We start from the raw sequence: 15,467 nt of genomic DNA on the forward strand, positions 1-15,467 counted from the left end.
ATACAAAACAGCATGCTTTTAAAAGCTGAACACAAACATGTACATTAGTGCTAGCTGCATTTAAACAAAGTACACGACAGGGGGGAAAAAACCACACACCCAAAACAAACATTAATATCAGTTATTGAAATTGCGGACAGAGCTTCCTTCATTAATTGAAGAATCGTACGTCTCCAATCTAGCAGCTCTTTTAAAAACAGAATCACAGAGTTGGAAGGGACCTTGGAGGTCTTCTAGTCCAACCCCCTCCTCAGGCAGGAAACACCATACCAGTGATGGCTAACCTTTTTCTAAAGCGATAGCATGCCCACCCACCTGTGCATGTGCACCCCCCCCACATGTGTGCATGCGCCCAGCTGATTTTCGGCTTTCCGTATGGCTGGGGGAAGCCGTTTTCACCCTTCCCAGGCTTGGAACAAATTTCCAATTTGTCTGTTGGGCCATTTTTCGCCCTCCCGAGGCTTCAGGAAAGCCTCTGGTGGGCGAAAAACGGACCAACGGCCCAATTTGAAGTTCAGGAATAAGCCTCCAGTTGGCCGGTTGGGCCTGTTTTTCACTCTGCCCAGGCTCTGGAGGCTTTCCTGAAGCCTGGGAAGGGCAAAAACAGCCTCCCCTCGCCCTCCAGAATGCCAAAAATTAGCTGGCTGAGGGCTGCCATGCCGGCAAATATGGCTCCGCATGCCACTTGCATGCCATAGGTTCATCATCACAGCCCTGTACCATTTCAGACAAAGCAGACAAAGAGACTTTGTGGCGGGTAAAATAACACAAAGGAATTGTGGATAAGATGCATGGCACTGCCGTACATTGGATGAGCAATTCTAAGCGAGAAGTGGTATCCTTTTGTTATTTTGGGAGCTGATTATGGGGGCTAGGGATTCTGGGAGTTGTGATTCCCGCACATCTGGAGGGCAATTGGGGTGGGAGAGGGGGTGGTGGTAGAAGGTTGTCTTATGACTGTTTGGTTGGGAACAGAGCAGCTGTCTTCCCATTAAGGTCATTTCTTCCTAAACATTTCACCGCGGCGATAACCCCTCTATCAATATTCTCCTTTCAGATGCCTGCTGTGTGTATCTGCTTTGTTTGAACGTTGCCAGGTTGGTCCCCTTTGGGGGAAAAGCAGCTGTAGCTTTGATTCCTGGGTGGTAGCAGCAGAGGAAGGACAGTGTTTATTTCCTCCGGATTTTAAAATTCGGCATCTCATCCGTCTTGGAGAAGAGGAAGCAGAGAGTTCTGTCTGAGAAGATTCATATGGAATCCCGAAACTGCATTTTGAATTAAGCGCTGAAGGTCGGGTTCTGAAGTGCTGGGTGCATTTTTATAGTTAAAAACAGCAGATTTACTCTGCTTCTCCCTTAGGAGCCTGCTGAGATTTGACATGCTTTGATAAGCACAGAAGGAGCCATTGTGCTCTATCTGGGCTACTCTGCAAAACATTTGTTAAAGCATTTGTTCAACTCGCTATGGGCCCACTTCGGAAACCATGTGCCTCTTGTACAATCTTTCTGGGGAATTTCACTTGACCTGATGATCTTTAGGAAGCCTTCAAAGAAACTTGCCCTCCTAGCAGCCGCTTCATAGAAAATTCCTCTCCAAAGAATCAAAGTTTGTTTCGGCGATTTAAATGGTTGGCCCCAGAAGTTGGAATGACTCAAAACATCCTGCATATTGACAAGAGTGGCCTGTGGACCAAGATGGCAATTCCGGACAAAAAAGACCAGTGTACAAACAATTCAAGGTATTGGTTTTTTTTAAACAGATTAACAGAGTTGGAAGAGACCTTGTAGGTCATCTAGTCCAGCCCCCCGCCCAAGCAGGAAACCCTACACCATTTTTGACAGATGGCAGTCCAGTCTCTTCTTGAAAGCCTCCAGTGATGAAGCTCCCACAACTTCTGAAGGCAAGTGTTGCATTGGTTGATTGTTCTCACTGTCAGAAAATTCCTCCTTATTTCTAGGTTGAATCTCTCGTTCAGTTTCCATCCATTATTCCTTGTCTGGCCTTCAGGTGCCTTGGAAAATAGCTTGACCCCCTCCTCTCTGTGGCAGCCCCTCAAATATCTTGTCTCCCCTGGTCCTTATCTTCACTGGACTAGCCATGTCCAGTTCCTGTAACTCTTCTTCATAAGTTTTAGCCTCCAGTCCCCAAACTATCTATCTATCTATCTATCTATCTATCTATCTATCTATCTATCTATCTATCTATCTATCTATCTATCTGTCTATCTGTCTATCTGTCTATCTGTCTATCTGTCTATCTGTCTATCTGTCTATCTGTCTATCTGTCTATCTGTCTATCTGTCTATCTGTCTATCTGTCTATCTGTCTATCTGTCTATCTGTCTATCTGTCTATCTGTCTATCTATCGTTGCTTAAAATATGTTAGTTAGAAGATGCTCGGACAAAGCAAATCTGCATGGTCCTAGACTCCTTTAAAGACACAATCTTTTCAAGTCCAAAACCAAGTTTAAAGTTAGTGTTAGAGTGGGTTTGTTACTTCTCTGCTTTCTCCCTTTCTGTCCAAATTGTTTCAAACAAATGGCTTTTTTGGGGTGGGGGGTAGTCTTTCAACCCTCCATTTTCCTTTCCTTTCTTTCTTTTGCAAAAATCCCTATCTGTCCATCAATATTATTTATGCTCTCAAGATTCTTTGCCTTTTCCAAGTTTTAGTTTACGACCGTGGTTTAGATACATTTTCTTACCGGTTTTTCATCTCGTCCTCACACTCCTGTTCAGTTGCTTTGGCTGGAAGCCAGCTTCTTGTGCAGCCATATTGCCATGCTTCAGCCCCTACTCCAATTCAGAGGGCAAATCTCCAACTTGCAAGGGACCTGTTGCCTCTCCCTGTATCTGATGAAATTCTGCCCCCTCTTCGCCCCCCTCCAGGGGGGGTTCTAATCCAAAAAAGGATCCCCAGAGTTGGTTTGTCAGACAAGGTTCATGTGAGGGTCTTCAGAGGCCACATCCCCCACATCTTTCCAGCTGGAGAACTTCCTGTTGAATCCAGTCCTCTAATCATCTTGGTTGCTCTTCTCTGCACTCTTTCTAGAGTCTCAGCATCTTTTTTATAGTGTGGTGACCAAAACTGGATGCAGCATTCTAGGTGTGGCCTTGCTAAGGATTTATAGAGTGGTATTAGTACTTCCCTTGATTTGGATTGTATTCCTCTGTTAATGCAATTTAGGATCGCATTGGCTTTTTTGGTTGTCACTACACACTGTTGGCTCATATTTAATTGGTTGTCCACTAAGACTTTTGTTTCTTATGTTGCAAATCCACATGGATCAAACCAAGTGTGGAAGGAGGAAAAAAAAACATCTGATTTTGCAAGAAGCTGCCTTACAGCTTACTTCCTAGATTTGCCATTCAGTCTTGAGTCACTTTGGCAACTGCCTGTAAAGGTTTCATCCTTTATATAACAGTTCTTCGTGTTGGTATATTAAAACCAAGTGAACCGTCATCTCCCTTCCTTAGAGACGATCTCTTGCAAATCCAAAACACCCAGGAGAGGGGAGGAAACCTGCTCAAATAGATTGATAGCCTACCCAGACAACAGTTAAATATCTCCTAATTACGGGCAAAATTAGGATGCTTAGATAGAAGAGCATTCAAAGCGACAGCCACAGCCTCAGACCTCCAGCTCTTTGCATTTGAATGGCTCTGCCAAGAAAGTATCCTGTTAGTAACAAATCACAGCCTTGCTTTCCTCTGGTCCATCAGTTAGCCTGTCAAGTGGAATCAAGAGACAGGGAGGAGGGAACTATTGGCAAAAAGGAGCTGGAGAACGGACCACATAGATTGCCTCTATTGCTTCCCTCTTGCCTTCCCTCCCTGCGTCCTTTTTGGAAATTGGCTCAGTTGACAAACACAGCTAATGGCTTGCACATGGTGCGATGGGTCAGAAGTTCAGAGGAACAATGAGGATCTTGAGAAATTACAACTGGAATCGCTATTTTTCTTGGCAGGAGGCCTGTTGTAGTCTCAGCCTGGTATGAATCAGCAAGGCCTTCCTGAAGTCAGGAGGGCTAAGCCGGTGACAAACCACGAATGGTGCAAGCCAGAATAACCGAAAGAAAAACGACATTATTCTTTCTCTTGGATAAGGAAACTCCTCATTGCTCCTATTTTTAATTACAAAGTGGCTATTGTGAAAAGCTAATTCGATTAATACGATTGAATGGGCCCAGAGGTACTTCACGAGAAGAGTACTCCATTCCTCTACTCATAATAGAATTCCCTATGCCATCAGACTTGAAATTTTGGGCTTGGACAATCTGGAGCTGTGCCGCCTGTGGTCCGATCTAAGCATAGTACCCAAAATTGTCTGCTACAACATCTTACCTGTCAATGACTTCTTCAGCTTCAACCACAACAGTACATGGGAAAACAATTGATACAAACCCAAGGTAAACTGCTCCAAACTTGATTGCAGAAAATTTGACTTCAGCAATAGAATGCTCAATGCCTGGAATGTACTACCTGACTGTTGTTACATCCTCAAATCCTATAACTTTAACCTTAAACTGTCTACTGTGGATCTCACCCCATTCCTAAGAGGTCGATAAAGGAGGTCTGCATAAGCGCACCCGCATACCTAATGTGCCTGTCCTACTGTCCCCATTTATTTGTATTCATTTCTTTCATTTATATCCATGTTTATATTTATACCTGCTGCCTTGTACATGTTTGACAAACTAATAAATACAAATACAAAAAGTGTATGATGTTGATTTTCCATTCCTGAATCGGGGCACCATTGAATTAGAGCTTTAAGATTATAGGGTCATGTTGGATGGGCACCAGTCATGGTAAAACACCATAGATGGACAGCCTTTGGCTCTTGAATTAAGATTTTAAGCTCTTGACATAATTCCAAAAGATCTTTTATAACAGAGTAACAGAATTGGAAGAGAACTTGGAGGTCTTCTAGTCCAACCCCTTGCTCAGACAGGAAACCCTATACCATTTCAGACAGATGGTTGTCCAACCATCTGTCTGAAAGGGAGCCGACGTGGTGCAGTGGTTAGGGTGCAGTACTGAAGGCCACTACAGCTGACTGTTATCTGCAGTTCAGTGGTTCTAATCTCACCGGCTCAAGGTTAACTCAGCCTTCCATCCTTTTGAGGTGGGTGAAATGAGGACCCAGACTGTGGGGGCGATATGCTGACTCTGTAAACCGCTTAGAGAGGGCTGAAAGCCCTATGAAGCGGTATATAAGTCTAACTGCTATTGCTATTGCTAACCTCTTCTTAAAAACCTCCAGCGTTGTGGTCCTTACAACCTCTGGAGGAGAGTCATTCCACGATTAATTCTTCTAACTGTCAGGAATTTTTTCCTTAGTGAGTATCCTTTTGTTAGTGGATTTCTTCTTCGTGAGTAACATATGAAATGAGATCAGTTCAATTCATGGTATGGTCAATGTATCCAGGGGTGGGCTTCAAAAAATTTAGCAATGGGTTCAACGCAGTGGTGGGTTGCAGGAGGTACACCCTGGTATGCGTGTACCGGTGCCTGCTGGAAGCAGCCGCCACCGTACCGGAACAGTGCTTTGGAGGGCCTGCCCAGCCGCCCTCGTTCCTTACTTTTATTTGAAGGAAATGGGCCATCTGTGTACATGCGCACAGCATTTGGCACCTGTGTGACGCTCCTCCGAGCATCTGGAGCGTCGCAGGCAGTGGCTGCACATGCATGTGCAGCATGCATGCCCATGGTACATGCCCGGCTCTTTTTTTGTAAAATATTTTATTCAATTTTCAATTTTCACATTCCATTTGCAATCATTTATACACAGGGTATTTACTATAAGAAAAGAAGAAAAAAAAAAAAGGAAAAAAGGAATAAAACGAACAAATAAAAAGGAAACACAACTCATCATTCCCAACCCCACCTAACCCTTGCATCCTCCATACACCCCATCTACCCCCTCCAACTTTCCTTTCTCCCTCTAACACTCCCCTCCTACTTCCCTTTCCCCTCAAACCTTCCTTCTCCCCTTACTCCCCAGACACCCTCCTTACATACTCCTTACATTCCCCTTACTCCTTCCTTACTCCTCCCTCTTCCTTCCCTCTACCTCCCTCCTTGGTGTATGCCTTTATTCGAGTGTTGTTTGATCTAATAAATGTAAAATGAACCAAGGAAAAAAAAAAGATAATAATAATAATAAAAAAAAAGGAACCACCGTATATAAATACATTCTTGTTCTTATTAAGATTATGTTAACCCCCCCCCACCCCACCCCCCACAATCCCCATCCCTAATCCTCCCGGCTTCCCAGGGCCCACACCTGGCACTACCTTCTATCTAAAATATCTTGTATACATATGGATTAAAAAATAAAAGTAATATATAGAAAAGAAAAAAAAAGAAACCATTCTTTGTGTTGATCTCAGCCCCCCATCTTTATCTATGCTTAAATAGTATAAATCATTCTATCTATATTTTATTCTCGTCTCTTACTTCTTTGCTATTTACCCCGATCTTCTGTAGACTCTCCCGTTCCCTTCCTAAACCTCATGATCCCTTCCAATAAGATTTAAGCAGCATAGTTCCTGCCATATATTCAAATATAACTTTACAGACAAGTAATCAAACTTTCCCTTCTAGTAAAATTTAAACAACGTGAATGATCTTTCTTTACCCCTTTTTCAAACCGTAATTCAAAATAATCTAACCAGATTTCCCCTTCTTAGTAAAGTTAAGCAACATAGATCAGATATTACTTTACACAGGAATCAATTTCTATCTTAAGATAATTCCAACCGACTTCCCCTTCTAGTAGAATTTAAATAACTTAGTTCATTCCACATGCATTTTACTCTCATCCCCCACTTGTCTGATATTTACCACTATCAAATTTATACTAACATTTGTTTAAAATATAGCTCAGAGCGATTTGTAGCATGAATCATTCCACATATTCCAGTAATACTTTCAACAAGAGTCAGTTAACCTTCTATTTTAAGGTAGTCGCTTCTAACAAAGTTTAAACAACATAAATCATTCCGCATTCTTTTTACAGTTATCTTAAGATAATCCCAAGCGGCTTCCTGTTCTAATAAGCTTTAAACAACGTAAATTTTGCCCTCTTCCCTTGCTTGTCTGGTATTTACCACAAATAACATAATTCATTCCACATACATTTTACCCTCATCTCTTGCTTGTCTAATGTTTACCACTATCAAATTTATACTAGCGTTTATTTAAAAAGTAACTATAACAACCAACTTTCCCTTCAAATAAAAGTTAAATAGCATGGATCATTTTCAAATAATACTTTCAGCAAGAGTCAGTTAACCTTCTATTTTAAAATAGTCCCATCTAACAAAGTTTAAACAACATAAATCATTCCGCATTCTTTTAACCACTATCAAATTTGTGCTAACGTTACTTTAGAATCTAGCTCAAAGTAGTTTCGTCCAGCTTTCCCTTCTGATAAAAATTAGTCCACTTTTTCTACCGGAGAGAGGTCTCAAACCCCCATTCAGTCCTCAACTTTAGGAAGTCTTTTGAAGTATCTAAATTCTCGATCTGCGTTCTTCTGCTTCTCCGAGGGAGGAGGGGCTACCCCCTCCATCTTGCAGCCGCATGGCCAGCCGTTTGCTTTCTCCTTCCGCTTGTCTCTCCTCTCTTCCGAGCGCGTCAGGAAGTCCCGCCTTCAGAATCCTACAATAGAAATCTTGAGCCTCCGAAATAGAGTTAAGACGAAATCTTTGATTCTCAAATGTAACCGTGATGCCGGCAGGGGCCTCCCATCTGTATCGAATCTGTTGACTCCTAAGCTCTTTAGTTAAAAAGGCGTAGTCCCTTCTTGCTCTCAATATCTGGAAAGGAATCTCTTTGAAGACAATCAGGTCCTGGTCATCAATTCGGAGCCTGTTATTATAAAAATTTTGCACAATCGCGTTTCTAGATTCTTTTGTAGAGAAATATATAATTATGTCCCTCGGGAGCTGTCGCTGTTCCGCTATCAATGAGTTCTGGCGATAGATTTTCCGAATCTGCCAATCAAAGTTAAGTCCCGGGCTTCCCAGCGCGTGGCTGAAGGCTTCAGCAAAGGTCTGTTTTAAATTCTCTTGCTTCTTTTCACGAAATCCTCTGACTCTAATTGCAAATGCCTTCCTATTAAAATTTAGTATCATAAGCTGTTCTTCGTTATTTCTAATTTTTTCTTGTAAAATTTGAATATTGGTAGTCAAATTAAAATTAGCCTTCTCCAGACTTTCCAATTTGTTTTCTATTTCAGCAGAGTAATCTGACAGGGCAGACACAGCTGCAAAAGTATTCGCCTTCATTTGATTAACTTTAGATTGTAAATCATCAAATAATTCCAATACAAATTCCCTGATTTCTTTCTTAAAAGCGTTAAGCATTTTAAGGAGATATTCCTGTGTTAAAAGTTCCTCAACAGAAGACATAGGAGACAAAGGCTGTGTTTCCAATGAAAATTCTTTAAATTCTTTTGTAGCAAGACGCTTCTTTGATTTGGATGGCATAATAAATAAGCAAGTAAGCAGAGCTTCGCTCCCCTCTATTTCCAAAAAAGAAAAATTTATTTTCTTAAGGAGCAGTCTGCAGGAAGATAACACCGGCTAAGTATATCAATCATCCACGGAGAGAAATCGCCATTTTGAGGTCTAATTAGACAAAGAAGTCTCTAAGACGAATGGTGCTGGTATTTACGATAGTACTGAAAACATAAATCTCACAGGGGTGGGACCCGCCCGTATCAATTCTAGCTTGAAAAAAAACTTTGTCTTGTCCTGGGGGGGGGCTAGCCTGTCTGGGGCTGCCAAAAAAAAAGGCAGCTGAGAAGAAATGGCTGGAGATAAGAGCTCCGCTTCGGCCGGAACTAATCTCTTTCCACAGCCAAAAAAGAAAAAAGGCTGTGGTTTACGATTAGATCCTAACCTACGGGGCTATTCTCCCTGCCCCTTTCTTAGCCAGAAAGGGGTGCTATCTATGATCTTATTTAGATATACAGACCAGATCTCTGAGGAGCTCGGTGGAGCCCTCCTCGGCAACAGGCCACGCCCCCCGGAACCCCGGTACATGCCCGGCTCTTGTTTCAGTGTACTGGTTGCAACGGGAGCCAAAGCCCACTGCTGGTTCAATGGTGTGGCCATGGTGAGCGTGGCCTAGTTTGCCTCCTCAACCATGGGGGGGGGAGTTTTCACCCTTCCCGGGCTCTGGATACTTTCCTTGAGCTTCCAGGAGGGCAAAAACAGCCTCCCCCTGGCTCTGGAGGCCAGAACTTCGTGCAGACTCTGTACCTACCTGGCAGGCCATGTGGGTACTCCTGGGACTGGTGGGGTGCGGTGGGAAGGGCAGTGGAGGGTGGGCGGGGCCAGCCATGAGTTGGATTTGCGGTTCTTTGAACTGGACAGATTCTTAGCTAGAGATTTTCCTGAACCAGTGCAAACCCACAGCAGCCCACCCCTGAATGTATCTCTTCCCCTCTTTCCTGGGGACAGAGGAAAGGTAGTAGAAATGGAATGGAAAATAAATCGCTGGAGGAAAAAATGACTCTGTTCACAGCTCTCCTTGCTTCACAGGTAGTCTTCGACGAACTACCCCAATTTGGGGCTAGCATTTCCGTTACAAAGCAAGGTGTTTGTGAAGTGAGTTGTCCCTGATTGTTTGACCTTTTTTGGCACGGTTGTGGAGAAAATCAGTGCAGTTGTTAAGTGACCCATGTGGCTGTTAAGTGAATATGGAAAGCCCCCTCGCCTTTGCTTGTCAGAAGCCGGCTGAGAAGTTTGCAAATAGCAACCACATGATTCTGGGATGCTGCTGCCATTGTAAATACCATACTTTTTGGAGTATAAGACGCCCTCCCCCCCAGCTGCTAAAAATGGGTGAAAATTGTGGTGCGTCTTATACACCAAATGTTACTGAAGCCCCACCCACCCACCAGCCTCCACCCTTCGGCGTCCCCATGTCACGTTTTTGGCCTCACATGCTCCATTTTAGACCTATTCCAGGCTGCTGGGATCACCACAGCACATTGCCGCTTATCGCTGCCTCTGCGTGTCAAGTTTTCGGCCTCTGCATGCCCCATTTTTTGCCTCTGTGCATCGCATTTTTGGACAGTTCCAGACAGCAGGGAATCACTTCATGTGATTTTGATTCTATTCTTCATGCAGAAGAACGAATGCTCTTTTCTCTTCTGATGCATCCTTTTTGTCAAGACAGGTGCCCTGATTCTCAGTCAGGGAATATCTTAACGAGGCTGATTTCAACAAACTTACCCAAAGCCTTTGGATCAGTGGACATGCTGTTTCCGTAGTATGTGTGTACTTCCACTACTTGTTCTGCAACATTTCAAACATGGATGGGCCTGCCACACAGAAGCGAGTTGCTTAAAAAAGTTTGTTTTGATACACAGATGTTTTGATGAACATCAAAGGAAGGAAACCAAAGGAAACATTTAGCAGAATTTCTCCTTCTTTTCCCGCCTTTGTGAAATTTGGCAGGACACCCTGAACCTAATGGTTGGGGTGAACTGACCGAGCACCTGCTCAAAACACCAAAATCATCCACTTCCTGCATTTCCTTCCCTTTCATGTTACAGACTTTGCTGGCTAGAGATCAATGGTGGGATTCAAATAATTTAACAACTGGTTCTCTGCCCTAATGACCAGCTGGGTAGGCGGGACTCAATGGTCATGTGACTGGGTGGGTATGGCCAACTCAATGTCACTCATGTTGATGGGTGCTTCGCCTTAGCTGTTAAAATGTAGTAACAGTTAACCGGAGAGGCAGTTTCTGTAAGCAGGTCAATAAAGATTAGGCTAGAAACAACACCAGAATGTTTCCTTCCTGCCTTCCTTACAGGATTAGCCCTATAAAGTGGGGAAAAAACAAAAGGAGATTTCTTCCAACAACCGGTTCTCCAAACTGCTTAGAAAGTTAACAACCAGTTCTCCCAAATAGGTGTAAACTGGCTGAATCCCACCACTGCTAGATGTTCCTTCTGACTTTTTCACCATCAGATGGTTTCTACTGAGCTTTATTTTATCCACTTATCGCACCATTGTCTTTATTGTGCATTAGAAGTAGTAGAAAATAAGAGAAAACCATGAAAAAAATATTTATTTCAATACTGTTGTCAGGATTCCAACCAATGCCTTAATAAAATTAAGAGCCTCAAGCCATTTAGCAAGAAAAACCCAGTGGTTTATTAGGAGCGCCATGTCGGCACAACCTAGGTGAAGCCAGCTCTAGCTTCACCCAATTCATGCCTTGCCTCTGACTCTGTTTCCCCCTCCCCCCAGAGTGTGTCATCAGTCGCATTACCCAATGAAGCAATTTCGGGGGGCTATAGAAATAATTCCCTGCAGCCGTTGCGGGTATCCATGGACTCCGTGGCTTTGACTTGTCTGTCTAGGCCAGTGTTTCTCAACCTTGGCAACTTGAAGATGACTGGACTTCAACTCCCAGAATTCCCCAGCCAGCGGATGCTGGCTGGGGAATTCTGGGAGTTGAAGTCCGTACATCTTCAAGTTGCCAAGGTTGAGAAACACTGGTCTAGGCTGTGTCTTGTTTTGACTGAGATGTGAATTGCTTGGTGCAGCTGGGAGGCGCGATTCCCATCCCTCTGCCTATGGCAACTCGGGAGCGGGTCAGGAAAGCTTTGTGAGCTGACAACTGTATTGTTTAGGACAGGGGTAGTCAACCTTTTTATACCTACCGCCCACTTTTGTATCTCTGTTAGTAGTAAAATTTTCTAACCGCCCACCGGTTCCACAGTAATGGTGATTTTATGAAAACCTAATGAAAATGTTTTTAAATAATGCTATGAATTTTTTTAAAAAAAGTCAATGAAATTTTAAAAAAGGAAAGTGCTTCAGTATCGGACAAAACCCCTACCGCCCACCATGAAAGCTGGAACGCCTACTAGTGGGCGGTAGGGACCAGGTTGACTACCACTGGTTTAGGAACTCAAGGTGGCATATGTAAAGCTTCCTCTTCCTGTCCTTCCACATAACAACAACCCTGTAAAGTAGATGGGGCTAAAAGAGGCTGAACAGACTCACTCAGTGAGCTTTCGTGATAAGAGTGGATGTGACCATTGCAAGTTCATCACCATGCATTGTTATAACAACATTAAAGGTACTCTCCAACTAACAATCATTTGTTTAGCAACACTTCTCTGTTGCAGCTCCGGCCCTTTGGAATGAACTCTCCGCGGAGATTCGGACCCTCACCTCTCTCCAGGCCTTCTGGAAAGCCGTCAAAACCTGGCTGTGCCGGCAGTCCTGGGGTTGATGAGTTCCCCTCCCCTCTCGACTTGTATGGCTGTATGACTCTTGTGTATTTTAATTACGTGTATTGTGTTTGTATCCCCTTTCCCCTTATGAGTTGTTCGCCGCCCTGAGTCCCTCCCGGAGAAGGGCGGCATACAAATAAATTAAATCTACAATCTACAATCTACAATCACTTCCAAATTGCAGGATCCGATCTGGGTCAGTCACAGGGATCAGAGTTTTAGTCTTCCAAACTTTTGGACTCATGCTGGAGCCCATCCTCAGGGGAAATAAATGTGATGTGTTTCATGTCGTCTTTTCCATATCACTGCAGAATTTCTGCTACCCACTACCCAATCTAGCAAATACTGCGTGACTGATGTTTCATGTAAAATGAGTGAATGACTTATTTATCTCATTCATTATTGTGCACATCTGGCTTCCAGGCATACGAGGAGAACTGAACCCGGGACCTTTTGGGTACCAGGCAGATGCTTAACCACAAGTCTTTGATCTGGACCTTCTCCTTCCTTAGTTTTCTAAATCTGGAATCCCTCAAGGATTAGAACTGGAAAATCCTTTGCACCTCTCCCCCCCCTCCCCTCCGAAATACACAACGGCCACAGGAAAGTTAAAAATCATGACTTTCTACTTGTCACAATTCCTCAGACTTCTTCTTTTACTTTTACGCCAAAGCTCTTAATATTATAATTACTTTAGTCATATAATCTAACTACATTGTAAAACTCAAGTCATATACCCTAACATAGACAGATTCCTTTCTGGCAGGGATTGGGATCTGGATCCTTCATGGGTCCTTTTCCTTCTTCTATAAAGGCCAATCCCATTCCCTCCAGCAATTGGCACAGAAATCAAACTATCAGAGCAATCCTCTGATATTTTGATTAACAGCAATCCTTTGTGCTGTTAATAGGCCAATCAAGAATAACAAAAGATAAACACTGCCAGAATGGAATCTGTCTATGTTAGGGTATATGACTTGAGTTTCACAATGTAGTTAGATTATCTTGCATGCAGGGGAGTGCTGGAAAACGGAAGAGCCATTTCCCAAGCGTGCATGCACACGCTGGGAAGCTGAGCTTCTGGTTCCCGGTGTCTGTATGCGTGCCGGTCACCTGGTCTTCTGGTTTCTGGTGCACATGCATGTGTGAAGACCCACTGGCAAGCCACAACACTCAGTTCCATTTTCACGAGCACTGTTCACGCATGCCTGCTGCTCATGCAAGTGTGAATGTGCATGCATTCTCTCCAGTGGAATATGTGTTGTGGGCTATTCTATGCACAATATTTATGTGGTGCCTGATTGGGTTTAGCTTATTAATGGTTGATTGGGGTGTTGATGGGCAGCTATTATGTCATTAGGTGTTGTATACGTGTGCTGCCAAGTAAATCAGCACTCCTATTGACTGACAAAGGGCCCTTTCTCCAGGCTTCAACCATTTCCCTGGCTGTCTTTGTACCTGCTCGGCCAACAATACAATACAATACAATACAATACAATACAATACAATACAATACAGTACAGTACAGTACAGTACAGTACAGTACAGTACAATACAATACAATACAATACAATAGCAGAGTTGGATGGGATCTTGGAGGTCTTCTAGTCCATCCCCCTGCCTAGGCAGGAAACCCTATACCATTCCAGACAAATGGTTATCCAACCATTCTTAAAGTCTTCCAGTGTTGGAGCATTCACAACTTCTGGAGGTAAGCTGTTCCACTTATTAATTGTTCTAACTCTCAGGAAATTCCTCCTCAGTTCTAAGTTGCTTCTCTCCTTGATTAGTTCCCACCAATTGCTTCTTGCAAGTAGCTGACTCTTAGTAGCTGAATCTTAATAGCAGCCATTTTACCAAGACGTTGCCACAAGTGCCTTCCCCATGGGTTGGGGGACCACGATAAAAAATAAATATGTGATGTGTTTCTTGTCACCTTTTCCATATCACTGCAGAATTTCTGCCACCCACTACCCAACCTAGCAAATACTGTGTGACTGATGTTTCACATAAAACGAGTGAATGACTTATTTATCTCATTCATTATTGTGCACACCTGGCTTCCAGGCATACGAGGAGAACTGAATCCAGGACCTTTTGTGAACCAGGCAGATGCTTAACCACAAGTCTTTGATCTGGACCTTCTCCTTCCTTAGTTTTCTAAATCTGGAATCCCTCAAGGATTAGAACACAGCAAAGATTCCATTTGATGTGCAATAGCCAAATAAGCAATTCCTAGTTGAAGATATGAAGGAAGAACCCTAACAGCAGTCTGTAAGCATAATCTGCAGCATATTTTATAAACCCTTGTAACAAGATCTCTGGGTGTTTTTATAGCTAATCAAGGTCTTGTTGAAACAGATGGTTTCTCCTAACCAGAAATTTTGTGTGTGGCAGGAGGGCACAATCATGCTTAAATTAACTTTTCAATTTATTAAGTGACATGAGCAAAATAAAATAAAATCACAATATATTTAATATACCAGCTGCTTGTCAATCATCTCAGTGTGTTTATTGGTCAAAGGTATGGGAATCTGGACTGCTGTGGATTTTGTATTTAGTAATCCATGTGCAATTTTGCTTTTATATGTGAGAAAGTCCAATTTCTAGCTGTTCTCCCTTTTAAATTAAAAATTCTGTTAGTAGCGAAGGAACTTAGATTATTTCAGAGAACTTCTGTAGGTCTCGCATGAACTATTCTCCCATTATCCTCCTACTGCTCATCTTAAAAAAAAAATCTTGTACAAAAGAAGAACAAATGCTGGAGGAATGATGATGCTTACATTAGTTTCTAGCTAAGGAGTCCGAGTTCTTTCTAGCTTTTTTCACAAGGACAAGTAACATTTAACAGAATAACAGAAGGAAGGGATTTTGGAGGGCTTCTAGTCCAACCCCCTACTCAAGCAGGAGAACCAGGGCTGGATTTTCCTATAGGCTAACTAGGCTTCGGCCTAGGGCCTCAAGATCAAGAGGGGCCTACATTCAAATTGTTAGCAAAATTAAAATTACACTATTCTAAAAACAGTGAACACTAAAACACTGAACCGAAAATAAGGAGAAATTCTATGCATATGACTAATAAACAAACATAAAAATGTATTGGTTAAGATCGTTCCAGCGCCGCGGCAGTTGGGGAGCCCGCCCACGTTCCCGGCCCCGACGGTCGGGCGAGAGGCACAGCCGCTCCCAGTAGCCGT

The sequence above is a fragment of the Thamnophis elegans genome, chromosome 8 (assembly GCF_009769535.1).
Source record: "Thamnophis elegans isolate rThaEle1 chromosome 8, rThaEle1.pri, whole genome shotgun sequence".
In the NCBI taxonomy this organism is placed as follows: Eukaryota; Metazoa; Chordata; class Lepidosauria; order Squamata; family Colubridae; genus Thamnophis; species Thamnophis elegans.